This window comes from Panulirus ornatus, chromosome 18 (genome assembly GCF_036320965.1).
Source record: "Panulirus ornatus isolate Po-2019 chromosome 18, ASM3632096v1, whole genome shotgun sequence".
In the NCBI taxonomy this organism is placed as follows: Eukaryota; Metazoa; Arthropoda; class Malacostraca; order Decapoda; family Palinuridae; genus Panulirus; species Panulirus ornatus.
In genome coordinates, this window is record NC_092241.1 from 36979333 (window position 1) to 37006964 (window position 27632).

At 38.1% G+C, this 27632-nt stretch overlaps 1 long non-coding RNA gene across 1 annotated transcript in view; it reads left to right on the forward strand.

The window, feature by feature from the left end:
* LOC139755031 (uncharacterized) overlaps positions 1–27632 on the forward strand; it is a 50699-nt gene that overhangs the window by 22344 nt on the left and 723 nt on the right. The window lies entirely within an intron of this gene.

The following is a 27632-nucleotide window of genomic DNA, read 5'->3' on the forward strand; positions in this document are numbered from 1 at the left end:
ACCATTTCAATGTGACCTTTTTAAGGTGTTCTTCCAAGAGGCTTTCCACAAGCAGTTTTGTACCTGATGAGGACGCTTAAAAATCATGATTCCATACGATGCTGATGAACAGTTTCGATAAGCTACATAGATCTGAAGCGTTGGTTCCGTTTTCACCACCCAAAATTCCAGGCGCCATTTCCTTCCCTACAGGAGATGAATATATATTTACACAGAGGTTGCAGGCCAAGTTGCCTCCAACGATCCTACATTTTCTCTGACACGTTTTTAGCATGGATGCCATTGTGCTACATCTTCTGTTTATTCACATATACTGCACGATAGGATTTGACTGTATCATGAGTCGTGTCATTTAATCCGTTGTGATGGATTTCCTCTTGATGTATCTGGAGTGAAGTTCCGGAAGACGGAAATGATCATTCTTTCTTTAGTCTGGGCACAGATAAGCTTTTGAACGCCCGCAGTGCCTTTAAGTTGTTCTAGAAATACCTCTTTCAGTATTAGCTTGAGATTCATTATCCTTTTTCTGGCTCAAATTCGGCTTTTATCTCTGCCCTTGATCACCACAAACACGTTAGGCGAAGAGTTCCATTATTCAAAGGAAGGAAGTGCGATAACCTCTCCTCGTCATCTACCGATAGGTCTTTCTGGTCTTTAGCTTTTTCTGCAGGTCCTTAGATTTCCTCTGCAGTGTTGCTGCTGTTGTACCACCGTATGAAATGGGTTGAACACTAAAAGATCTTCGTTCTTTCTCAAACTTGCAAGCATCGTTAATTTTAAACTTCCTCTTCCCCCCCCTCATGTTTACGTACTTCCATTATTCCTTGTGTTCCCGTAAGTAAAGCTCTCCCTCGGTAGGCATTTCTTTGCTCACATAACATAGGCTATGCAGGATGGCACCTATGGGGTGTTCAGAACTTAAAAGATGTATGTTGGATCATGAAATTTAAGATCGCTGAACGCCCCCAGTTGAGTCGCATCGTTTTTCGTTGCATCTTCATTGTCTGAAAGAGATCAATAAGTTGATAGAGGGAATTTGATGTTGCTCTTTATAGTGTTATCATGATACTCGTCTATAGGTGTACTTATGAATATGATTCTTCGTTGTTCCGTGTGCTAAGCAACCATCGCCTATCGCTACTCGTCCTCCGTTGCATTGATATGATGGTGCATCTTGTGCTCAGTCATCTCTCTCGTAGTAGGTCACGGTGAATGTAGTCTATTACCGGATTTATCTGTATGAAATTGAAGCAAAAGGGAAAGGTAGCCCACATCAGCAGAGAGAGAGAGAGAAAATAAAATAGAAGAAAAATAAGACTTGTTAAACTCAAAAGACTAAACGAGGTTGCCAAGACTGCAAACACTTTAACCTTCTGCGACTTTTTCTTGGAACATTCATCTGTGGCGAGTGGTTGACCGGTTTGGTCATTGTAAAGATTGCGTTTCAGATCCCTGGATGTTCGGGAACAATCCTTTACTCTCACTCGCTTATCATATTTTGGAAATTTTACCCTGACGAGAGCCTTTGAGTATTAGCTCTGATCCACTGCCAAGAGAAAGGTTAAATACGTGATATATAAAGTGCTGTAAGAGAAACTGAGAGACTGTTGTAGTTTATATGACTATCTTTGAACGAGGAATATTCGAAAATTATTTTAGATAAGCTTAGTGGAATACTTCGGGAGAGTCTAAAGACTATAAAGGTCTCGTCATAATGGACGAGAATCAATATAGGTATGAAGAGAGAGCCTTAAATCAACTGAGAGCTATGGGAGTACATAATGATGGAGCACAAATCGCTTAGAATAAACTCGAGAAATCTGGTACTTGATGAAGTTTGACCTCCGTGGTGTAGTCGCTAACGTCACAGACCATGCTGTACGCTCGGTCCTGACGGGATCAGACCTGCACAGGTTCGAATTCTGGGAGCGGCTGTCAGTCTTGCAGTTCAACCAGCTGTTCATCCTAATCAGATTTGGTCGTTATGTTAGGGACCTGGCATAGGCTAGAGTATATATATATATATATATACATATACTAACGAAATGGCCTTGATCATGGCATTTAGTTGTCCTTTGATGTTTCAGCAAACACAAAGGCATCAAATGGAACAGTCTTTCATGATCCTACAAATTAGATCTGGCTTCAGGGCTCACTAATTGAACAAAGTTCCTTTCAGCTTTGGTTAGTAATTCTTATCCTCATCTTTGGTCAATAATTCTTATCCAGTTCATTTTTATGACGACAGCTTGTTTAATGATTCCCAGAGTCTAATTGACACACTGAAGTCGTCGATGTCCCAGTATGAAGCAATATATATCTCATATTGTACATTTGAGATTGATGTTATAGAAATTCGTATATAGTTTGTGTTAAAGACTTTTCCACGACTCTTGCTTGCCAAAGTAAGAAGATGGACAGTCATTACAAGGTAGACAATGCACCACACTGAGCTCATTATTCACTTCCTTGCATCTGTCCACGATCAGTACCCCTAACTTTAAGCTAGATGCCCGAGCTATACTCTGTCTTGCTTTTATGAGAAATTTTTCCATGTCTCGAGTTTCCTTTTTAATCAGGAACTGTGACGTAATCTTCTTTATTCCCTTTATCTGATCTGTATATTTCCCTGGTTTTCTTCTCTTGATCTAGATGTTAATCTTCTAGGGCAGTTTCGTTTCTTAGAAGCTTCGGTTGTATAATTGAAATCTTTATCCACATATACGAAGCGTTCAGTGAAATAAACCTATTACTCCTCCCATTAATCTCTCGCTGTGATACGAGAAAGTGTACAAATTCGTACATTTTGGTGGGTTTTCTGTACTTTAAATGTTTAACTTTCCAGTCTTCTGTGTCTAGGAATGGTAATCCACTATCCGTCTCCACCTGCACTGTAAACTGTATATCTTGTGTTCTCTGGTATTACATCTATCAAGTCAACATATCTCTGCCACGTAGTTTTGATCCTCGTTTGTTTCATGCCTTTCTGCAAGTATGAATTTTTTATGCAGCATGTCGCCTAATGAGCTGTTACTGGAAATTCCATTCATGCTTATTGTATTCTAGTATATTCGGTGTTTAGATTCATCACGCTTAGAACTATATTGCCCCTCCTTTGATCATCGGACACCGAGTGATGAAAGTCTTTGTCGAGTCTGTGGCTAGATGACGCGTACCAAAGTTTGAGGCCCTAACTTGGCGAAGACACAGATATCGGAGAGGAAATGACTTGATCCACAAAGCTTCCCGTTCATTGTTAAATGGGCATTGTGCATAGCATTTCTGGACAGGAAAAGAATAGAAATCCTAGTTAATAACTTTTAAGTGATGCTTCATTTAACAATCATTGTAAACAGGGAATTACCGTGTCTTTCCCTACGGAAAAACGTGGATTGCTACTCAAGGTAGGATGTTAAAGGTGAGAAACTGTTGAATCTGTATTCAGTTCCTACATTTGTGTGTGTGTGTTACTGGGAGAGAGGTTTACGCTCGTGTTTTGTCTGTAAAAGCTGTATATGTGCCATGTAACCTTCACACAAATATCACACCCCCAGCCTAAGCCAAGTACCTAATGGTTGACCCAAGTTTTTGGGAAAGAATAAAAGTCGTTTGTTTTCGGCCTAACTCCGCTTCCAGGGTTCGAACTTGGTTAAGCCCGTACGTGAATCGTAAGCAGCAACGCTATCCATTACATCATTGAAGCTCGCGTGAGCATTTGTATGTTAGAGGAGTAGATATATTTGCACACCGTGAAGAGAAAAGATCGAGTGGTGATCTAATCACAACCTTTAAGTTCTTAAGCCAGCTCGTTAACTTGGATATTAAGTAGTTCTTGTAAAGATGAGAAGAAAAAAACCAGAGGAAACGCCACTATATTGAAGTTTGTTATAGCGTATTTTTATGGTATAGGTTGTATTGGATGAACGAGAGTTATGAAAGGGCACATATGAACAGCGTACGGAAGTTCGAAAAGGGAGAGAAAATTGGAGATGATGCCCAATTGACGATAGAACTCCGACTGAACAGTACATAACAGGTGGTTACATACGTATTTACACACAAACACCAGTAGGATCCAAGTTGATAAACTGAAAAGGTTTCAAAATTCCTTAATATACAATCTATCAATCTTGGTCTTTTTATTCTTATAGGTAAATATACATCACAACCCATCTCGAAATAATGATTAAATTACTCGGTCTGTTTTCATCAACTACGAAGTCTGATCTTTCTATGATATGGAACAGTTGCCGAGCTTAGCTGAACATTGTGTATATCATAGTGAACGGGATCAGTTTGAAGATTATTTTAACATCACCTGAACTCCCAGCAGAACTTCAGTGGGTTAACAACGTCTCGGTGATTTTTCGATTATTCATGAGACTTTAGTATTAGACCAAACTTTTCTTCAAAAGCATTATTTGAAGTGCTACACACTTAACAAAAGGAGTATAACTCTTGATTACGTGATCCACCTCGACGCTGAATGATTTCAAATGTCTGAAGGACAGTTTTTTTTTTCACACCACATTATATATATATATATATATATATATATATATATATGACCACGTATTGGGAATGAGTCTTGATTAGGTCATTTGAATATTGTTAATCAAATTATATTAACATGTAAATCAGAATATCATCCATGTCACGTAAATAAATCAAATTAAGCTCATTGGACAAGGCTGAAGAGGATTTTGCTCAATTGATTAAACATTGTGATGCATTTGACAGAATATACAGCACTGCGGGGCAGTTGCAGTCTGGCATGTAGGAGAAATCCTGTGTATTTTCTGGTTTTTCTTTGGGTTTCTATCATTGCTGAAACCCCTCGACTTTTGAAGGTCGATTTCTCGGGTAATCTTCGTGTCTCCCTAGAGTCTCTCAAGGACTCTAATTAGGCTCACTTCCATTGAACCAGGGTCTTTTCAGAAACCCTTTAATAGTTTCACACTTTTCCTAAGCAATCTAAAAGTAATTTTCAAACTTCTTAGGCTCGCTTCATCTCTTCCAAATAGGATACAAGTTCTTCACGGTTTCTCTCAAATATCATATCGTATATATAACTGAAAAAAAAAAATCATTTAATTGACTTTCCGAATTGAAGCTAAAAAAAGACAGAGGCTTTCGCCAGGGGAAAATTTCCCTAAATATAATATAAACTGAGGGAGGAGAATTGCAACTGAACCTCTTGGGGTCTGACCAGCAATCCTGTACACGACCGAGTGGCTGAACCACTTCCTGCAGATGAATGTATGAAGAAAAAAAGTCACAGGAGGTTACTCTACGTGATTCTGGCAATCCGTTTTGGTCAAAAAGTTGTATAAGACTGCAGATCTTATCTGTTAGCGTGTCGCAAACCGTCTCGAAGGGACGAAATGGTCTGCTGCTGTTTGAATTCCTGTCTCTCTCCCTTTCTTCCTTTTCGGCATACATACGCTGCCAAGAAACGCCATCCGATGCCACATGGAGAGAAAAGAAAATTGATCACGTAATATCATCGCAGTTGAGAATAACTCTGATCTTTCACTTTAAGGTAAAGCACAGGGATATTGTATTCAAATTTCTAAATAGGCGCTCGAGTCCTGTATCTGGAAACTTGGTGCGTGTCTTTTCAAGAAATGACAAAATAACAAAAGTAGGGAAAAATAGCGAAAATAACAAAAGCAGGGAAAATGGCAAAAGATAACAAAAGTAGGGAAATATAGCAGAAATAACAAAAGCACGGGGAAATAAAATTGAAGAATAAAAATCGGGATATTCATGAAGGTCAGCACAGCATGGAGGTGGCTGAAACGGCTTGACATGAATAAGTTAAGACGAAGCGGCGGTGGTGTGAGAGACGATGAGAGAAGGAGAATCCTGACCACACGGGTAAACGTGAAGAGGGACTAAGGGAGAGAGTAAGGTCCTCGATTCCCTTTAGACTGGATTCTAATCTCAAAAATGAGTTGGCAGTTGTACAAAGGAAGATGGAGTCTGTGGAACATTTAAAATTCCTGCATCAAGAGTGATGGATGGAGATGTAAGTAATATGACATTAGTCCCTGTTTAGTCTGTGATAGCAAAACTGATCCGAAATAGTGAACATAATATAGAATAAAAGCAAATAGGCAGTTTAGAAGAAATGCTCTAAGCATAGTTTACTACAGAAACCCAAAATAACGTCATTCGTAGTGAAGTATTTGTCTAGTCTGTTATTCAGTGGGATTCGCCACTGTTTAGTGGAACGAGCTGCTAAGTAGCGGAAATTGCAACTATCTAGCGTACAACGCTACTATTTGCCGAACTTCGCTGCTGTTAGCTTAACTCTGTACAATTTAGTGGAGCTTGATGTTACTTAGCGGATTTCCCTATTAGCCGGGTTTGCAGTTTAGAGGAACTATATTTCTGGAACGTTTGTTTTAAACTTCTAAGTTTACGCTTCCATTTGTGCCATATGATTATTGCGTGAAGCTCCTAAGCTCAATATTATGCGGCGTTGCTTAAGTGTTATCAACCAGGTATTTCAGGAACTGAAATTCAGCACAGTAACCTAAGTGTACGGATAATGAGCAACAGTGTATGATTTTTCACCAAATACTTTTGTATCTTTTTAATTTCGTGTACTTCCCTGTCGGGAAATGTTACCACAGCAGCTTATAACAGTGTATGTTTTCATGTCATTACTTCACCACAGTGTGTGAATGAGAGTTCTTTCGTAGTACCTCGCTACTTCCTTTGGAGTAACGGTTCTGCAATGTTACAACCCTTGAGATAACAGACCTGTGTCTACCTGAGGATGGTAGGTTTAGGATTTGCAAAGTAGCTGGAGAACTCGTAGCATTTAGATAATGGAGAGACTAGAGACGTGATGAAATGATAAAAGATCTCAAAGCTGATACTCTCTCTCTGTATAGAAAGCCTTTCCCTCCTCCTCGTCGTTTAACTTGGAGCATTTCCATGCACCCCTGGTGCCAAGCTTAAGATCATATTGGTTTACATCTGCTTGTGTATCTGTGCATTCACTCCAGTTTTATGTTCATAGTATATCATGACAGTGAATAGATATGGACTAAACTTGTACGTAATATATGGCGGACAAAGTTACAAGCTGTTAAAGTTTTTTAAGTTGATTAGTTAAAGGTCAAGATAGCAAGGTCTTGTGCAATAGGAAGCTTGTGTTCACGTTCTCTGGCGACTGGGAAATGAATCTAAATTTATTCTCCATACAAATAGGACACTCTGAACCCGAATAAGTTTTCAAGGTTAAAGGAGCTAGGAAGCCGGACAACAAGACCGAAATTTTTGTGAACGAAAATGTCTCGAAATTGCTGCATGTCCGACATATTGTGACTTTGTCTCCTGATATTGGTCAAATTGGTAAAATAAAAACTGAAAACAAAGTCCTAAGTCTGACTAGAATTTTGATGTACTTGAAAATGCACAGAAGCGAATCTGTGCAGAATATCTGCGTGGATAATGTATATGGACCAGATACATCACACTAGTTGTACACAAAAACTTTTATTTGATAAAGATTTGGAGACGGGTCATAAATTAATGTAATTAGATGATATTCAGTGGGAGATAGAAAACCATATGCTTATAGTGTAACTTCTTGCTAACACTTTCTTGTCATTATTGGTCTATAAGTTATGGCAATATTGATCTATAAATTATGGCAATTTTCTTAAGTGATTCTTTTAGGTAATTTACAAAATGCTGAATTTTTGTTTTGTCTGGTTAAGATTAGGTTTCTCGAAGTAATGAATATGTTTGACTTTGTGTGAAGACCAAAAACCTTCTCAAAATACTTGTATTCCTAGCCTTCTCATTACTAATCATAAATCATTCTGTGTGAACCTGGATGAAGACTTGAAACTTAAACGTGTATAAAGTAAATTTTGAAGTCTGCCTCGGTTATTGATCTTCTTCATATAAAAATCCTCACTGTCTTTGCATATCAATATTAGACATTTTTTGACATTGGAATATGACTCGTCAGACTCCGATTATTTTTACATCAGGAATATTGTTCATGAATCGTGATCTTTATTTTAAAAGTGGCTAAGTTGCCAGGGTAGCAGCACAGCCTGGCGTGGAGAACGTGTTGAGAGGCGGAGCATTCTGTGAGTGAGGCGCAAGGTAGAAAGCACTCGCCGGCGGGAGTGGAACGTTAGGAGAAGTCCGCGCTAGTTTGAATATATACCATTATTGAAGTGATATGCTTTGGTAGTGTATCATACAGTAGCGAGTGTAATGGAACACAATTATGATCGTGACTTAAGATAATCAAATTATTAAGGCGTCCTGCAATTTCCAATGGTACTTATCTCGTCATAATGCAGATCAGACACACTTTTTGTAAACATATGTTCTACCTATAATTCTGCTTGCTGTACCATGGATGAATGGAAGAATTTAATCATATATGATAATGTATATGCAACATTATTGACATTCTACTGCACTGATTTAGTAAGAGGTATGTTTTCCACTCGTGGTCCCGCTCTTGTATCACAACCTTCAATCTATTGGAAAAAGAATAGACAGGTTTCCTATTGATGTCTCGTTATCGTCAGATATTCTGCTTTATTTCTTGGGCCATATTTTCAAAAGCTTGGTAGCTCCGTTTACATTCCAACTCTCGCTCCACAACTTTTCTGTAGAGTTTATATTGCAAGCTTCAGTTGGACAGCCCAGTTCACTAAGACTTCCACTGCTGGGTACGCCTAGATTCGACGCCTCGGTACCACCTGTGTGTGGACGTGACCTCTGCCTTGCATTAGGGTATCATGGATAGTTATAGCCTAAGGTCTAAATGATGTCCTCTGGATTAGCTCGATATGTTCACTTCTGGCAATCTCTGCAAGTTCTCCCAATCGATATGGCCACATCTCTCCCTTGGACATGTTGCTTCACACACATGATGCTGCCAAATCCTCAGCACTGTGTTGCTTCTGCCACAGCCAACGAGAGCGGATTTTTATCACACCCGAACTTTCCTTCTTGCTGGAGTCTTCATTCCCTACGTGACGGCACGTAGAAGTGGGCATCATTCTCGTATCAATGTCATCGCGTGGTTATCATTGTATTGCTGTCGTTGTAGACCGGTCACTTATAGCTGCTACGATCAGCTCATCTTCTTACAGTGTCGTAACAGAAGGTCTGCCCCCGGCAGGCTAACACGTCACTGATTCCTCCACTTATTCTGGTATTAAAGATTTCAAGACTAAATACAGTGACGAAGAGTTGACAGTCTGTTACAACACTGATACAGTGATCCCATGCAGTAGTGATGGTCGCGATGCTACAGGTGGGTAGTACGAGAGAAATGTAGGAACTTGTTCATGCTAGTTTTCATGATGGAATGTCTGTCTTCTACGTGGCTCGTGGAAGAAGGGATTCATAGATATGATACATAGAGGGATATAGATACACTTGGAGACTTGAGAGAGAATAAGTGAAATTATTGATAAAAAGTCCAGTAGAGAAAGGGAGGAGAGTAAATGAATGATTTTCTCTTCATTTCCCACACGGGCCACATGCAGCAACGCTGAACAACATTGAGCACATTCCAGCAAAGACTTTGAGAACTTTCATTACAATAAGGGATTCCGGTTATGAATATCGTTAATAGCAGTTCTTACGAGGAAACACACACAGATGATGGAGAACTTAGTGCCTGATAATCGAATTTATTATTGCATGTTGTGATGACATTTAAGTTGTATATGGTTCGATACCTGGAAAGATAAAGATCAAGGAAGAAGTTAAGAGTTTTGTAGCGACTGGAAGCAATTAACTATAATCCCTCTAGATAAGAACAAACGAGGTAATTAGAAATGGAAAAGTAAATAAGGCATGCAGAAATAAACATGAATGAGGAGTAAACTACAAAATGCTGGGGATTTAGGAAAGACACAGGGCAAGGCAAACTGTACGTCACAGAAAGTCAAGACAGAGCTATACTTGAAGATGGAGTATTTTCCGAAGTATGAAAAGGAATAAAGATGAAAGATAAGAGGATAGGGATCTAGCTTTCCCAGTAAGATATAACTTGCAATGTTTAGAGCTTCGAGTAGATGATTGTTACTTCTGGTAATGTATGATGACCTACTGAACGTATGATATTACATATAATGATATAAGATCGAAACAGAATCGGATACCCAGCTGAAATGGTACAGGTGCAGTTAGGAAACGGGAGATTTGATAACATGGGAAGCCCAGCTAGTTAAACTGATTTGAAATATGTAAATTTATAATTTTTCTTGTTGGGAGGTTCCTACGCTTTTATGAATTTCTAAAGAGAATAGTTTTAAGATTTTTCAAAGAAGAAAAATAGATCGGTTAAATAGGTTGGTTTTGAGCACTTGTGTGAATTCGACACTCTACATTTCTCTATATTTTCAGGAAACGAATGTAATTCTTGTTACCAAACATTTTTGGTTACTGAGAATAGAATGTATCACGTTGCACTACCTAAGAAAAAAACTCACGAAAGCAACATGGAAGTCGGTGGGAAGAAGGTTTTTATGTCTAGTACGTCAGACAACCTAATTCTCAGGACCATCCCAAGAAATGAGCATATTCACTCGTTGGAGACTCTAAGTACTAATTGATGAAAACTACAGATAATGGCTTCTGGTTTACTGAATTCCACCAACCCAGGATGCCAGTCCCTTCCCTCGGTTAACATTGTCCGGTTTAGTCTCTTGTTAGGTAATTTCCTGGGGGAGCTGAGCACGTGTGGCAAGCGAGAGTTACGAGAGGAGACGAGTCTAGATGGACGACAGAGTACACGTAATTCTCCGCTTTACATGCGAGGCAAGTCTCCAACGCTTGTACCCTCGAGCCCGCAGTGGACATGTTCATTCATCCGGATTATAAGGCTAGTGTGAGTCGGGTGTTCTTGCTACCCTTTCAACCGTACACCAGACGAACGTTCATTTATTAACCAGCCCAAAGAGGGAGGATGGACATTTGGATTGCCTGCGTCCCGGTACGATAGAGTAGATGATCGGGAACCCAACCTTGAATATTCATGTTGAACACGACACCACCGAAGCTGCGGGAAGAGGAAGGATACAAGACTCTGAAATCTGTTGTGATTGCAGTTCTTTGTCTTTGCAAATCTATAAACTCGAAAGGAAAAGTATTGAAGGTTAAAGTTTTGGAGGTAATTTTTTTTGCCGATATTCATATGTTGAGAGCATGGTATGTGCTGAACTAAGTCTTTATTTAGCAGGGACCAAAAACCCTTGTTGGTAAATAGACAATGCTGGGTCTTGTAAAGTCCTGAGAGAGAGAATGCGTTAAGGACACGCACAATATATATATATATATATAGAGAGAGAGAGAGAGAGCTAAAGAAAACGGTATCCAGGTACTGTATCGTAATTCACTTTACAAACCATCGGTAATTTGATGTCGTATAACATAAATTGACTGGTTTCACTCGTCTTCCCTCTTTGAAAACTTTCCTCTACATTATACCCTCTTGCAAAAGTTGAAGATGTAATATATCCGCGACACTGCAAGAGTTTCATAATGGCCCGCCTCTCGCCTGGCAAATTTGCCGAGGAACCTTCGAGACATACACCGATTGTCCTGATTCGCAATGAGACGTACATGTGCTTGAAAAGCCCAAACTCCCTGATAGAATTCGCTACTCCAACAGTATTTTAATAGCTATTCAGACTTGATGACATAGGCTTGCATACATGTAGTGATCACTGACTGGAGTTGTGTGTGTGACTCGGTTTTGTTTGTCGTATCATAGCTTCGGAGGGAAATTTTGTAAACTCTTCGCTTATACCTTGCAAATAAAAAATACACTTCCTGTAAGAGGAGAGGACTCTAGTTAATGAGGTAGCGATAGGAACACTGGGAGAAATGGCTTCATCCGCTCTCATGAATGTCCTTTCCAATGCACTGAAACCCTGATCCCCTACCCACAACCAGGACCTACAAATTTTTACATGGTTTCTTCCGGTCGCTTCAAATGCCCTAGTTCAGTCCATTGACAGCGTACACACACTCGCACATATATATGCATTAGTTACAATGAACGCAAACGTTCATATTACACATAATTCCCTCCGGCAGCAAGGATCCGAACCCCGTTTCATTTGCGTGGTAACTGGGTATTGACTTTCGGTTAGGGCTGTGTCATATTACCGGATGGAAGGAAGTGCAGTTTCGTTGTGAAACTTCTCTCTAGAAAGGAGTCTATCATTTTCTTGCTCCTCTATGGCCTTCTTTGAATATCGGTCCAGGACTCTGTCATAGCTGGAACGTACAGCATATAATCATCTCGTAGAATCTGGGTTCCCAACATGAGACACGTAAGAGTTTGTAGAAAAGATCCCCTAGAGCCTCTAAGGGCGATGGTCCCATTGCCGCTCCCTAAATTTTGCATCGGGGTCCGTTTGAGCTTCGGTGATACTGGCTGTATATAAAGTATCTACTTAAGGAGAGATCTGGGGAATTATGGGGCTTGAAGTACAAGTTGATTGTAATCGTTACTGGGAGTATTTTTGACCATTCTAATGGGACATTGACGAAGAGGCCATCGACATCAAAGGAAGTTAGTATCGCTGTAGATTCAGTCCTGAGTACCTCCACAAATTCCTGTGTGTATTTGAGTGTGTATACGGGTTCATCAGCCCACCGATCCTCTTGGCTAGCTGGTATATCGGTGTGGGAACCTGCATCATGATGTATCGATTTTTTTTTTTTTTTTTTTTTTTTTACATGATTTTTGACGTTACCGTTTGCATGATGTGGGGAATACTCGCTCAGTTATTATGTAGAAACAAGAGTCCAGCTGTTCTTGCGTTGTCAGCTTTATTAAGCTTGTTAACCTTACTAATGTCTTTCTTTATGTACTTAACGTAGGTGGGGTAACCCAAGATATATCAATTTGTTGCGAATGACAGAAACGGAAGACTTTCCCACTGTATCGCTACGATAATTGGAGTGCTTCGAATTTACTTGACCGTAGCACGGAAGATTTTGGGTTAGGAAGGAGCTGCTCTGGTGCTACGTTTACTTTCCTCCCAGAAGACTAGCTCTTAATATCAAGACTAATATTCACTTGATGAAGCTTCAGGACATCTTAGTAGAGGTATTTGCAGTTCGGTCTTCCTGGGGACAAGGTCAAGCTTCGAAGCAAAGTTCAGGAGCCGGGTTCGTCTGTCGCTTGTAAAGTGTGAGACATGTTGACTTAACGGCTTTCCTTGTCTTTGGGATCAATGAGTTGCCACCTAAAGCCTGGAGAACTTGTTGATGGCCTTCGTATACGTAGCATATCAAGAATTCTCGGTCATGATATTGTCAACTTCTTCCATAACTCGTTTTGAATTCTTCAAGCCCGGTGTATTTGTATTTCAAAATGGTTATTTCTTTTCAAGTTCATGGCTACCGTTTTCTTTAGCAATCGTCTGACTATTCCAGCGAGTGCTGAGAACGATGTGTTTCAGGGTGAAATAATGGCATAGATAAGTATAGTTTGTAAACACTACCAACGATGCTTATCTATTTTTTCTTCATCATTTGATTCAAAGAACTAAGTCTGTGACAGAGCTGAGAATACAAATTGGAGTGTTCTTCATTATAGATCTAATTAAATCTTCAAGGAAAAAAATCTGTCCTTCAGGCCAAGTCAGGCTCTTCTAGAAATTACCTTCTGTGACACAGTTGTCCTCACCAGAGCTGATGAAGGGGATTAAAGCCTTTGCACATTACTTCAGTATCTCTTTACGGTAGAATTATTACATATACAAGTTAACTGTTCATCATTTATTCATCGGTTATACAATTTGAGCTATTAAAAAGTAAATAACTTGACTGTAAGGTGTGCGTATTTTCGTATGACATGATAGGCAAGTTTTCTTAAATAATCGTGTAGTATCCATTATGAGCATTTGCGGTTGGTAAGGTCACCATCATGTAACACAGGTGATCATGGTGTGTGGTTGGCGTAGTGTCTTGGAGCCAGATAAATGGTGTTGTGTTATATAGGTCTGTGACGTTATTGTAATTGAGTTACGGACAAAAAAAGTTATTCCCCCATTCCTTACCCTTTTATATGTATAGTTGCGATTATAACATCGTCGAGTCTGTGGAGGACACTAGCGATATCTGGGACTTCAGACGTAGTAAATATGTATTGTATAGTAGTTTTTTTTTTTTCATGAATAATCACAGCATGTTTTGTTACAGTAGGTGGTGATTGGCTGACGAGAGTGCTTATATATATATATATATATATATATATATATATATATATATATATATATATATATATATATATATATAATCAGTTTAGAATAGTCTGAATGAAGAAAAACTAGTTATCTTGTATCGAATCGAAAGTGACAAATCGATGCAAAAGATAGCTGAATTTATTGTAAATAAACGAAAATGTTTTAGTTCATCACACATCGTGGAACAGATTTAGAGAGGAAATATCTTAACCTCCGTATATATGTATGTCACAGTAATAGATAAAGAATCTATGAAAAATGGACAACAGAAACTGTGACGGTGCATATTCTTGCACTTCCCCAGTACTGAGGAAACGGAGATCGGATCTCCAGATTGTCGTTAACAATCGAGAACGATTGTTAGGCATTACATTCATCAAAACCATATATAATTCGAGAGCAGTAAAAGTTTCCTCGTCAGTGATTTTCACCTAATTAATCCATCAAGTCCTATATTAAGCATTTAAGTAACTACCTTATTAACATATATTTCGCTTACGTAGGCAAGAGGAGGTACTATGGTATATTTCACATTATGACTTCAGATGTAGAGCCGTCTTGGTATCTTGTATTCCACTTCTGAAACAAAATGGTTTTTAGCCTATAAGATTTCCTATTTTAATCCGCAAATTTGCATCACAACCTGAGTATATTGTCTATTTGTCATGGTGAATACGATTAGTGGACTGAATCATTGTTTAGGGAGCATTAAGTCCCATAACCAAGAATCTAGATTATTACAAAGTATTTCATTCTTAATTCTTTTACTTACTTGATATGTCTATCAAAGGAACATCATATTTTACATTTTGAATATAGAAAGCTTTTATAACTTTGTACGCAATTGACTTTTTTTTTTCGAAAAATACCCTGAATATTCTTTGATTTTGGGGGAAAATAAATTTACTTCAAAACTTAAACTATTTTTCTTTTTCAGTACGATTGAGTGGTTGATATATTGTTTGAGAATGGTAAGTTATGTAATACAAAATTAAGACGTCAGAAATATTTGATAATTGTAGAGTTATTCGCTATTCATTTTTTTGGTGTTTGTCGACCTTAAGAAGCAGTTATGTTTTGCATTATTATTTCATGTATATAAGCCTTCCATTGTGGTATATTCAGATCGCGAAACGAAAGGTATTTCTTGGCCTAGAACGATGTGTATTTCGGCAATGCTTTTCCCAAAATGGCTTTTCTTCTGTACCTCTGTTTAGTCTATTTGTAATGTTTAATGCGTATCTGGAATTAGTATATTATTTAGGGCTGTTAAGTCTTTTTATTTCATTGAATACATGTTTGAAATATTCTGTTTTGTGTATTGTGTCGGCCAAAGAAAGAATTTTGAGATTTTGATTATTTCAAAATTCCAATTGAGTTTTTGACCTGAAAAATACCAGCAACCATTTCATGCAACTTTTTTTTTTTTTTCTCTCTCTCTCTCTCTCTCTCTCTCTCTCTCTCTCTCTCTCTCTCTCTCTCTCTCTCTCTCTCTCTCTCTCTCTCCAGAATTCCCTTCTGAACCTTTGTAAATAGCCTGTTTTTCATGCTGAATACGACTCTGGGCTGAAATATTGTTTAGAGTACATTAGATTCAGTGATTTAGCATATAAAAAAGATCACATAGAAGTATTTAGTAAATATTCGCTTCAAGCTGACTCGGTGTCCGTCGACCAGATGCACGTATTTGACATCATCATTTTCAAGTTTATTATAAAAGTCTCGCATTACGTTATTTTGAAACTAAGGAAATATTTGGCTTAAAAGCGATTTTTTTTTTTTCGTAGAAAAATATATTTTCAGAATTTATAGATAGGGGTTTATTTTCCATGCTGAATATAAATTTGGCGTTCGTGTTTTTTGAGGGGCAATGACTTCTTGTAACTTAGCATTTTAATGATTACTGGATTAAACAATCGTGAGAATTCGCTTCATATTTACTTGGTATATGTTGGACATAGGAAGCATTATATATTTATTTTTGAGTATTTCAATAATAAAAGCCTTTCATTATATTCCAGTTCTGAAAGAAAATATTTTTGGTCTGAATAATACACAGAACAATTTACTATCTGCATTTTTTTTCATTTTCGAAAAGCTCGTTTGTTTCAAAGCTTCATTATCGAGCTTTATATTTCATTATGAATACGAATCTGGAGATGAAATATCATTTGGGGTCGGTAAGTTCTTTGATTAAGCAAGTCTTTTGATTAATCATTTAGATGATTAGAGGATTAAAAAAGATATGATTCGCTCTGTACTACTTTGGTATCTCTTGGCCAGAGTAAGTATTATCATAATTTACGTTAGTACGAGTAGTTGTAATCAGTACGGCTTAGGAAGACCCGTTTGGCCAGGGTTAATCAGTACGGTGAGGGATGTTTAGCAAAATGGCAGTTAACTGCTACGGATAAATGAGGATGATAACACTGGAAAGGATACTTAGAGTTAACCGCTACGGATGAATGGGGATGATAGCACTGGAAGAGGTACTTAAAACGGCCTGGGTTATTTACTACGGTTTGGGATGATTAGTACCACCATGGGTAATTAGTTCGGTTTTGAGTGATTAGGACGGGTAGGGATATTTAGTAAACCAGTGAGTACTTACTATGATAGATTTGATATAGGTAATTAGTACGGTTAAAGCCAATTGGTGCGGCCTGAGGGAATTATTGCAGCCGATAATTAGTATGGGTCTGGGGTAATTGGTACATGTGTTAATCATTATGATTAGGGGTATTTAGAAAGTCTAGATGTAATTAGGACATGTCAATTAGTATGGCCAGGAGTAATTAATACCACCAGGGCAATTTAGTAAACCAATAGATGACTGAATACCTTAGGGAAAAAGTAAAGTTAGTACTGGAAGGTTTTGTTAGCACGGCCAGGGATAATCAGTACGACCAAAGGTAATCATTAGCACGGCCAGGGATAATCAGTACGACCAAAGGTAATTATTAGCACTGTCAGGGATAATTAGTACGACCAAAGGTAATTATTAGCACTGTCAGGGATAATTAGTACGACCAAAGGTAATTATTAGCACTGTCAGGGATAATCAGTACGACCAAAGGTAATTATTAGCACTGTCAGGGATAATCAGTACGACCAAAGGTAATTATTAAGTCTTTGGAAATTTTGAAACGAAGGGAAGAAGTTTAATAAGGACTAACGTAATTAGTGCGGTTAAGATACGGACTAGCGTGATTCGTGCGGTTAAGATACGGACTAGCGTGATTCGCGCGGTTAAGGATATTAAGCAAAAAGTAACTACTTTCGATATAAGTGGAAGTACTGACTGGGGCATCACGAATAAGTAATTACCACGAATAACGAAAGTTTCTACTGAAAGGAATAATCGATACAGCCAAGGGTAATTAGTAGGGCCAGGGTAATTAATAAGATCAACGGTGTTTTATTAAAGCAAGGGATAAACATTACGATATATGGCCAAGTTAGCAATGGAAGGGATACTTACAACGTCCTGTAGTAATTCATAATGCCAGGGTTAATTAATACTAGGGGTACTGATAAACCAAGCAATAACTTCTACTGAAAAATGTTAATTATGACTGGAAAGGGTAATTAGTACGGTTAATTGCTACCAATGCGGCCTCGTATAATTAGGAGAGGCTGGGGTAATTATTACTTTGAAACGGCAAGTAAACTAAGGGGCAGGTGCTGTGGAAAAGACGGAAGGTGGTATAGGAAGGAGAATCTGCACAGTCTTGGGTAATTAGTACAGCTGTGGATATTAAGTAAAGCAAGGAGTAATTACAAACTGATAAAAGGGGAAGCGAGTGATGGAAAGGAGAATTAGCATGGTCAGGCGTAATTAGCACATGGACAAGAGTACCACCAAGATTAATAAGTACGGTCAAAAGGAAAATGGGATGACCGAGGGTAATCAGCACAGCCAATAGGGTCACAGCCAGGGGTAATTAATGTTCTATTGTAATTAGAACTGCTAGGCATAACTAGTTCGACTGGGGATATTTGATAAACCAAGAGATAACTATTACGAAACGAAGTTATTACTAGAAGGGGATAACCATTGCAGGCAGGGGTAATTAGTATAACCTGGGGAAATTAATACGACCATAAATATTCAGTACGGAGTGGAGCAATTAGTACAGCCATGGGTAATTAGAACTGCTAAGTTTAGTAAAGCAATGGATAACTACCACAGATAAAAGAGGAAGTTTCTTCTGGAACGACTTGATTATTCCAGCCAGGGAATCGGTAGGGCCTGGGTAATTCGTACAACCAAGGGTAATTAGTAAGACGCCCGGGCGCTTCATTACACCAGTGGTAACAACTACGGATAAAAGGATACGTTGGCACTAGGTGTAATTAGCATTAATTAGTAACGGCAGGATTAAACAATTCTGATGGTCATATTTATAAACCAAATTGTAACTTGTATGGAGAAATGATAAGTTAATACTAGTTGAGGTAATTAGTACAGCCTAAGATATTAAATATGGGTTTGGATGATTATTACCGCCAGGGATAATTAGTATAGCTGGAAATAAGAGTAGACCGAAGGGGTAAGTACCCAGAGAACGGGGGAAGTTAACAGGGAAAATCAGCACTGCCATGGGTAAGGACTAGTACTTAGTAAAGTAAAGAGTACTTAGTAAAGCATGAAGTAACCACTATAGATCAGAGAATCTTGTGCTAGAAGAAATTAGTACGGTTAAGAGTAATTAGTGCGGCCTTGGCGTAACGAGTACCACCAAAAGTAATTAGTACGTTCAAAAGATGAATTAGTTCGACAGATGGTAATTACTACAGCCAAAGGGGGATGTATTACAGCTATGGGTAATTGGTACGACTTAAGATCTTTAGGAAATCAAAGGGTAATTACTACGGGAAAAACAGTGTCGTTAGCCATGGAAGAGGTACGTATTTGCAAGCAAGAGTGTTTACTACGGCCTGGGGAAGTAATTAAGACCAAAGGTAATTACTAAGACAATATCATATAAATTAAGGGGTAATTACTACGATTAAAAGGGGAGGTTAGTGCTAGTAGGGATAATTAGTACGCCCAGGGAGAGATTATTACGCCTTAGGGTAATTAACACGTACAAGAGTAATTGATAAGGCCGAGGGATCAGTTAGGACGACGAAGGATAATTTGCCCGGCTAGGATTAACTGCTGCGGCCTCGGGTAATTAGGCGGATCAGGTATGATTAGCACGGCTACGAGGGATTAATAAACTAAGAGGTAGTTATTACTGAACCAAGCGGAAGTTACTACTAAGAGGTAATTAGTACGAATAGGTGTAATTAGTACGGCCTTGGGTAACTACTACAGCTAGGGATATTAAGTAAACAAGAGGTAATTACAATGGAGAAAGGGAAAGTTCGTTCTGGATGGGGTTGAATTGTACAGCCACCAGTAGTGATTAGTACAGTGGGGGAACATTAATTACACCAAAGGATAACTGCTACGGCTATGAGGCAGTTCAAACTGGTAAGTGTGGCCTAGGGAAATTAACACGACTTAGGGTAAGTAGTACCTCCTGGGTAATTAGTAGAGGAAGGTGTTCAATTAACATAGCAAGAAAGATTAGAATGACAGGGTAATTTGTACCGGCAAGGGTAATTAGTACAGCTACTAATTACTACCGGGGTAATTAGTAAGGCTAGAGTTAATTAGTACGTCAAGGAATATCAAAAAATACAAAGGGTAACTACTGCAAATAGAAGGGGACGTTGATATTAATTTATAAGGATCGGGGTAATTAGTACAGCCTATTGTAACTGATGAGGCCAGAAGCATTAGAATGGCGTGAGGGTAATCATTACGGCCAGGGATGATAATACGACTGGGGATAATCAACAAAACAAGTGGTAACGACTACGAAAAAATTATTAATGGAAGAGGTAATTAGTACAGCCAGGGGTAGGTAGGTACTTGGTACGGACAGGTAATTAGTACGGCCCGGGGCAACATCATTTTAAGTACAGAAGACTTTCACTATATAGTATTTCAATTCCAAATCAAAGTTCTATAGGATTAAAGATACCCTGCAATTTTTTTGGTATTTTTCTTTGGTGAATAGATTCGTTCATAAACATCAGCGAGGCTTATATTTTGTGGTGTATATGAAGGCAGGATGCATATGTCGTTTGGGGACCATTATATCGTGCAGTTAAGCATTTGAATAGCTTTCCACAAGCTTTCCTTAGTACGTATTTGTTTCAAATTTATTGGATATCTGTCGATCAGTAGAAACTGTGTTTCAATATCCAAGCAGATTTTTTTTTTTTTTTTTTTTTTTTTTAAATGGCTTTCCTTACAAAAACGTCTGTGATGTTCCTATTGTCATGCCGAGTACGAATCTAGGTTTAAGATATTGTTTGAGCAATTGAATCGTATAATTAAGCATTGATTACATTTAAAAAAAAAACTTCATGATTATTTGCTTCGTATTTACTTGAAATCCGTCCACTAGAAGTAATATGGGGTATCTTACACGATAATTTGAAGTACAGAGACCTCTCGTTATGTCATATTTAGTTTCCAATAACAGTATGGCCTAAATAACACCCTGTAAAGAATATATACAATTTTTGGTGTTCTTTGGGAAATGGACCGACTTATGAACCTCGGTATGAAGCCTATTTGTCATGCTGAATATGAATCTAGGGTTGAATTATCAGTTAGGAACATTAAATTGTAGTAAATAATTCAAAACATTTATAATAGTGATTGTTACATATTTATATGAAATTTCTTTACTAGAGGAAGCATTTTGTTTTTATCTTTTCAAATACAGAAGCCTTTCATTGTCATATCTCTGTGTTGAAGTAAAGTTTCTTGTCAAAAAACTTAAACTACTGAAGTATATTTACTGTAGTAACTCTTTATATGGTACAATTTTATGCCGAGTACGAATCTGAAGTCGAAATATTGTTCTGGAGTCTAGTGCTATAGTTATTAGATGATTACGTACTTATAAAAGATTTTTTGATTATTTCGTATTCAAAGTGTAGATTTCGGCCAGGAGAAACGCGAGATATTTATGCATTTAAACCTCATCATAAGCCATCTCTCTTCATGCCAAAACCCGAATCTAGTGTTGAAATATACAAGTGGGTCTTTAATCAGAAAATGTTATTACTGCATATTTAGATTTTATTTTTTGTTTCTAAGTTTTTGGGTATTGGTCGACTGGAGCAAGAATTAGGGGACATTTTTCAAGATTATTTTGAGTATAGGAGCTTTCTTTTATGCAATGCATCATAAACTTTTTTGTGGACAAAATAGAATGTGCAATTATTGGTATTTTTCTCGAGGAAATAGATTTGCTTATAATTTTGGTCACTTTAAAATAGATTTACTTTAAAACGCCAGTATTTGCTTAATTGCAATTATTTGCTTTGTATTTCTTCGGTGTGTTTAGATCAGAGATAAAAGTATTAAATATTGTCATATTTCCAAGTATCGAAGTTTTCAATCGTATTCAATTCTGGATTTTTTTTTTTTTTTTTGGGGGGGGGGTTACTTGGAAAAAAGTAACATGCAATGTACTTTTGCATAAACCCTCAGTATAAGGCTTACTTTTCATACTGAACACGAGCCTAGGGTTAAAGTGCCATGTCGGTGCCATAACATTGTATGATTAGGAAGTTAAATAACATATTTAAAGGATTTTGTAATTATTTGCTTCGTATTCATTGGGTATCCATCAGACAGACGAAGATTTACATTATCAATTAAAATATAGAAGCCTTTCCATTAAGTTGCATCCTGAATTTGAAAGTTTTTTTTAATGATAATCTAAAATGCTAACCAATCTTTTGTGTGAAAACAGATTTTCTTCAGTACATTATGATATGGGTTCTTTGTTATGGAACATGAGATTATGGGGTTGAATTATTGTTTGGGGGTCATTTAGTCCTATAAGAAAGCATTGTGTAGCCATCAGCAACTCGAGGGTGGGCCATTTTGAAACCTGCTTCTTTCCTTGCACGTCGAAGTTTTGGAAGTCTCTACCTTCTCATGTCTTTCCCGATAACTGTAAGACGTGGCACATAGAATTCTAAAGACAAGTTTTTCTCAAAAATTCGTAAATTTTCCCTTGTCTCCCATAATTCAATTTAGATTTCAATTAATGCCCGGCCTTGGTGTGGACTCTTTTCCGAGACTGGAGCCTTCATCATGAACAAATTTAAATGTTAAACTATTCGAATAATTCATGAATCTTTGCCTTCTGTTTATTTGCTTTCTGTCGCTTGGAGGATAAAATCATGGTATATTTTACATATTTTCAAGTATGTTATCCTTCTATTATATTTCAATATTTTTTTTTCTGAAAACAGCATTCCATTTTTTTTTTTTTTTATTTCTCTTCGAAAACGGATTTGCTTAAAAACCCTAGTATAGGGCTACCTTTCATACTGAATTCGAATTTGGGATTGATATCTTCTTCGGTGCTATTAAGTATACTAAATTGAGCATTTCGGCGATTACATATTTAAAATGCATTATGAGTTTGATTCCTTATCTTTCGGTATTTTTGGCCAGAAGTAGTGTTATGAGATCCAACATTAAATAGAAAAAACATTTCATTATTCTATAATCCAATTTTGAGAATGTTTTATTGCTGAGAAATACTCTGAAGCAGCTTTATATATTTTACATTATCTAAAGTACAAAAGCCTCAATTGTTTGATATTCCGAATTTGAAACATTAATTTGGCCTAAAATTGCAGAGCATTTTTCTATTTTCATGTTTTTCTTCGGGAAATAGATTTGCTTGAAATTGGTTTAGGGCTTGATTTTCATATTGAATCTGAGGTTATATAATCTTTACTGGCTTTTTTTTTTTTTTTTTTTTTTACTCGGGTAATCAAACATTGAAACCATTAAAAGTTTCATAGTTTTCTGCATGTGTCGGCCAGATAAGTCCCGAGATATTTTACATTTTCAAATATCAAAACCTTTCATTATGTAATATTCCAAAATGGAAAGAAAAGTTTGTATTGCCCAAAGAAATTCTTGTTTTTTTTTTTATATCATGAGAATAAGAACGGAACAGTACTCTGGGAAAGGAATCGGAAAATGAAATATGAATAGTGAAAAACGCGAGTCCTTGAAATTATAAAAAACCAGCATATCCAAAGTCGAGCTCGCTTGGAGAACGACAACGTTGGAGGAAGGAAATGTCTTTTTTGCTGGTTCACTTACGACATGCGGCACAGGTGGGTCCACAACCCCGGCGATCTGGCGTGTGGCTAAGTTAGAGAGAGAGAGAGAGTTATGCTTAACGACGTAACACCTACGATCGTTTTCTCAATTTCTTGTTTCGTGCAACAAAGAGCTTCGTGAACTGTTATTGCATCATAAACTTTGTCATTACGGCATGCTTGATGTATGTGTTATGACCTCCTGGTTATTGGCAATTCGACCGTCGATAGGTATTTAATGTACCAACATCATACACATGATTTCGTCAAAACAAGAAGCTATTGATTCGCTGGTAGAGCAAGACTGAGATATCCTATTTTTTACAATGACAGTCTTAAACTACTATGGTCTTTATATAATTCTTAATATTCGTTTTTAGAAAATTAATTTGACTACATATGACATGGAAACATATAAAGAGACTTCGATTGGACAAGTATCAAATTTAGAATGTTACACATACGAATCTAGAGTAATTGAAATGGTGATTCTTTTTATGATTTGGTCATGACACTTTCAGTATCAAGTTCCGTGAATAATAAAATAATTGTTTCATATCACTAGACTTTAGTTTTCAGCTTGTAGATTCTACGAGTCATTCAGTATCACTGTCGATTTATAGCGATTGGCTGTCAAAGCAATATAGAAACACCAAGATATAGTGGTAGAAACAGCAGTTTAGCTCTTGAAATTGGTAGACACAAGGACTTAAAGCTTTCGTATGTGCAACTTGGAAAATAACAAAGACTATTGAGTGCCTTAGTGATTTGTAGTTCCTATGAAGCATGAACTCTGTCTTAACTACTGAATCGTGCAAACCTTAGTCACAGGTGGACTGGTGAGGGTGAGGTATATGGTGAGAACCAGTGCACGTAAAAATAGACCTAACGACGGAAATTGGTACGAGAAGAATATCGAGCAAAAATGAGTTTTATACTTTGGATTAAAATTCCTCTGAAATAAATCCAGATATTTCTACTGTTGGAAGAAGGGACTCGACTAGGCTTGAAGGATAGATGTAATTCATTTTGCTTTACTCTTTTCTTATAAACGTGACGGTCTATGTATAGGAAGACCTTTCTGAAAAATTTGTGTATAAAAGATCTAACAGTGAGAAGAGGGAAACGGATGTGGGTTTGTAGTATACAAAACCAGCAGAGACTATGATAATTCAGCAATTCAAATGATACAAAATACATTATGCTTTACACATGTTTGGTATTGAAGGGTTGCCATAAATTGGTAATGTAGAAAGCTCCAAAGCGGAGACAAATTGGTATGCGGCCAGACTCTGTTGTTGATTAATTACTCTATTGACGCAGTGACATGTAGCACTTCCTGGTACAGTTCAAGGCAACCGATTAGCTGTCTAGAACACCACATCACTGGTAGAGGAACACTGGCACATAACTGCTGGACCAGAGTCGCAGACGGTGACCTGCCTGCAGTGAACCGAGAGCAGTGCGTCGCTGTTAGGAATGAGCCGCAGGCATTACATTCTTACGTTCTCTTGTAATAGAGTCGGTTATCATCGTAACGTACTCCATTTGGAAACTCTGCCCCTGAATTGCGTAGTTGACAATATTTAAGACTGCGACCTCGCCCGAAAACCTTATCTATATTCATGAGCTTCTGTTTCATATTTCCGCTTGCTGTTCTAATGTTATTTTCCTTTGAGAAAATATATTTTGCGAAAAAGAATGGATATGAATTGGGTCAATATTAGCTAAAAGGTGACTTTGTGTAATTTTGCACAACATGAAATGATCAGAAGATTCCAAGGAATATCATAATCATATAAGAACAGTGTGTACATTTCTCATAATATTCAATGCAGCTGGTGCAAGGATGTCCTTTGATGTACTGAATCCAAGAGCAACGTAGTCGCATAAACGAAACAAAAAAAACGCGGTGCTGAGGTATACAGCTAGCCTGGTACTTGTTAACAAGCTGAGGCAGCCAGGCACAACGATATCTGCACACCTCCAGAATGGCTGGCTTCAAGCGCCTCGACTGCTAAAATCGACTACTTGATCCGGACAGCGACTGACTGAATGAGCAGGTGAAGCAAGACATTGGAGAACGATGTTAAATGCTACTTAAGGCTTTGATGACACTGAAAAAAAAAAATTGATATAGATACCAGTAGCCACAGAGGACGACCGATGTCTGGTCTGCCTGACACGATATCTGGCCATCTGCTGAGTGATGGATCAATGTACCGTACACGACAGAACAGGTGGTAACTGATTGGCCGAAATATTCTGACATCTGCATAGAACGATATGTAAACAAATACTTGCCAGGTGTTCCATGGAGATAAGGACGATGACATCTGGAGAGATGCTGACATTTGCGGTTAAGGCAAAACGGGATGACGTTATCCAAGTATCTTCTTACTTTCTCTCTCTCTCTCTCTCCCTCCCTCCAAGTAAGAAGGGTATGACAGGTAAAGTAGAGCACAGACATATAGGTGTGCCAGTTCCGCTGCTGCTGCTAAGCGCGCGCACACACACTCTAACAAAGTTTTAAGCACTTGTATTGATATCGATCATTTTGTAAACTGGGTCCAGAAAATTGACTTCCAAGAGTTGTTGCTATAAATTGTTGAGCAAATTTGCTTAATGTACACAATTGCTAGGTGCATTATATCAAGTGTCGCAAAGAAAACGAACATTATTGCAGTTTCAGAAACGTTGCCTCTTGATAACAATATTCTCGCAGAAAAAACAATCTTAGATACTGACTGTTCACCACAGAGCGATTGCAAAAGGATGAAGATGGTGTTTTATTCTTTGCTGATAACATCCTTTTTGTGCAATCAAGCCTTCACTGTAGACGCTTATATACATGTTTAAAATTCATTGATATTTCCCAACAAGAATAAAGATGACGTTACGATGTAGATAAATAGATGATTAAGACGAGATGCACGAAGAAATAATCTATCGTCAGCATTATGGAAGTTATTATTGTTAGTGACTGTGATGTCATTGTGTACAGTCGTCAAAAAAAGTATTGACTGCATAGAATATGAGCAAAAGCTGTAGACATGATGTATCTGTTGGTACCAATGGCTAGAGAGAATGTCCTGAAGCGTTATACGGGATTCAAACTGCTTAACACGTATCATAGATCCATGACACGGTAACTGACATTATAAAGAACTACTGGCATCACTGACGACAGTGTGGTAGTGCAATATGGTAGCTGAAAACTACGAAGTGGACAAGTATCCATGTCAGAAGCTAGTGTATACAAGAAAACTTCATGCCAGACACCGCCACATTATCGGGTACAGATAGCATGCCAGTCATGTTCAGGTATGTTAAATAGCTCTTATTAGCACTCTTTACCATGTCTTCCTATATACGTTGTAATAGATACGTGAATATACCAAACTGATAAGACAACTATGGTAATATTCTGCTAGGAATATCCTGCATGTTAAGCGACCGCAGTTGTTGGTGATTCTTTGTGTTAATGTGGCATAACGTCGCTAATATCATCGATGTGGTTCGAAACACGAGTCATTATGAAGGCAGTCATCTCCATGTATAACTAAAGAGGGAAGGAAATGGCACAAGTGGTGTAAAACAAGTCACTATAACGTCGGTCATTACCCAGTATAGACTGACTGTGGGTGAAAGGTTCGAACATTGTGCAGGCTTCACAAATGTATTCGAAGACGATATCTCTGCTGCTAAATGCATCCATACCACACACGTTCGCACGCAGATTGGAATGCAAGAATATCATCACTGAAACGCCAAATGAACTAGTTACTAGGAAGTATTGTCGCCCTCCACCAACTAGGTTTAAGTATTAACGCAGAGGTGGCTCGCCGGACTCGTGACCGAAGATCCACAGGAGCGAGGTGGATACGGCGCCACGAACAACGTAACAAGTGCCACCGAGGACCTAGCCCGGGTGGGGCGTCGTCGTATGACCGACTGAACAAGAGGAGGAGGACGCCGTCGTAGCCGCTGCTGTCGCCACCAACTCTTTTCTTGGTGGACGTGCCATCAAGACAACTACCGTGCTCGTCTCCAAAGCCATCGGGAACAGCCACCATGCACATCTCTGCACGCCCGTATTACAATAAGAAACCATCTGCTCCCTGAACACCATAAGGAGATGAGAGTGGAATATTCCGGGCGGAGAGT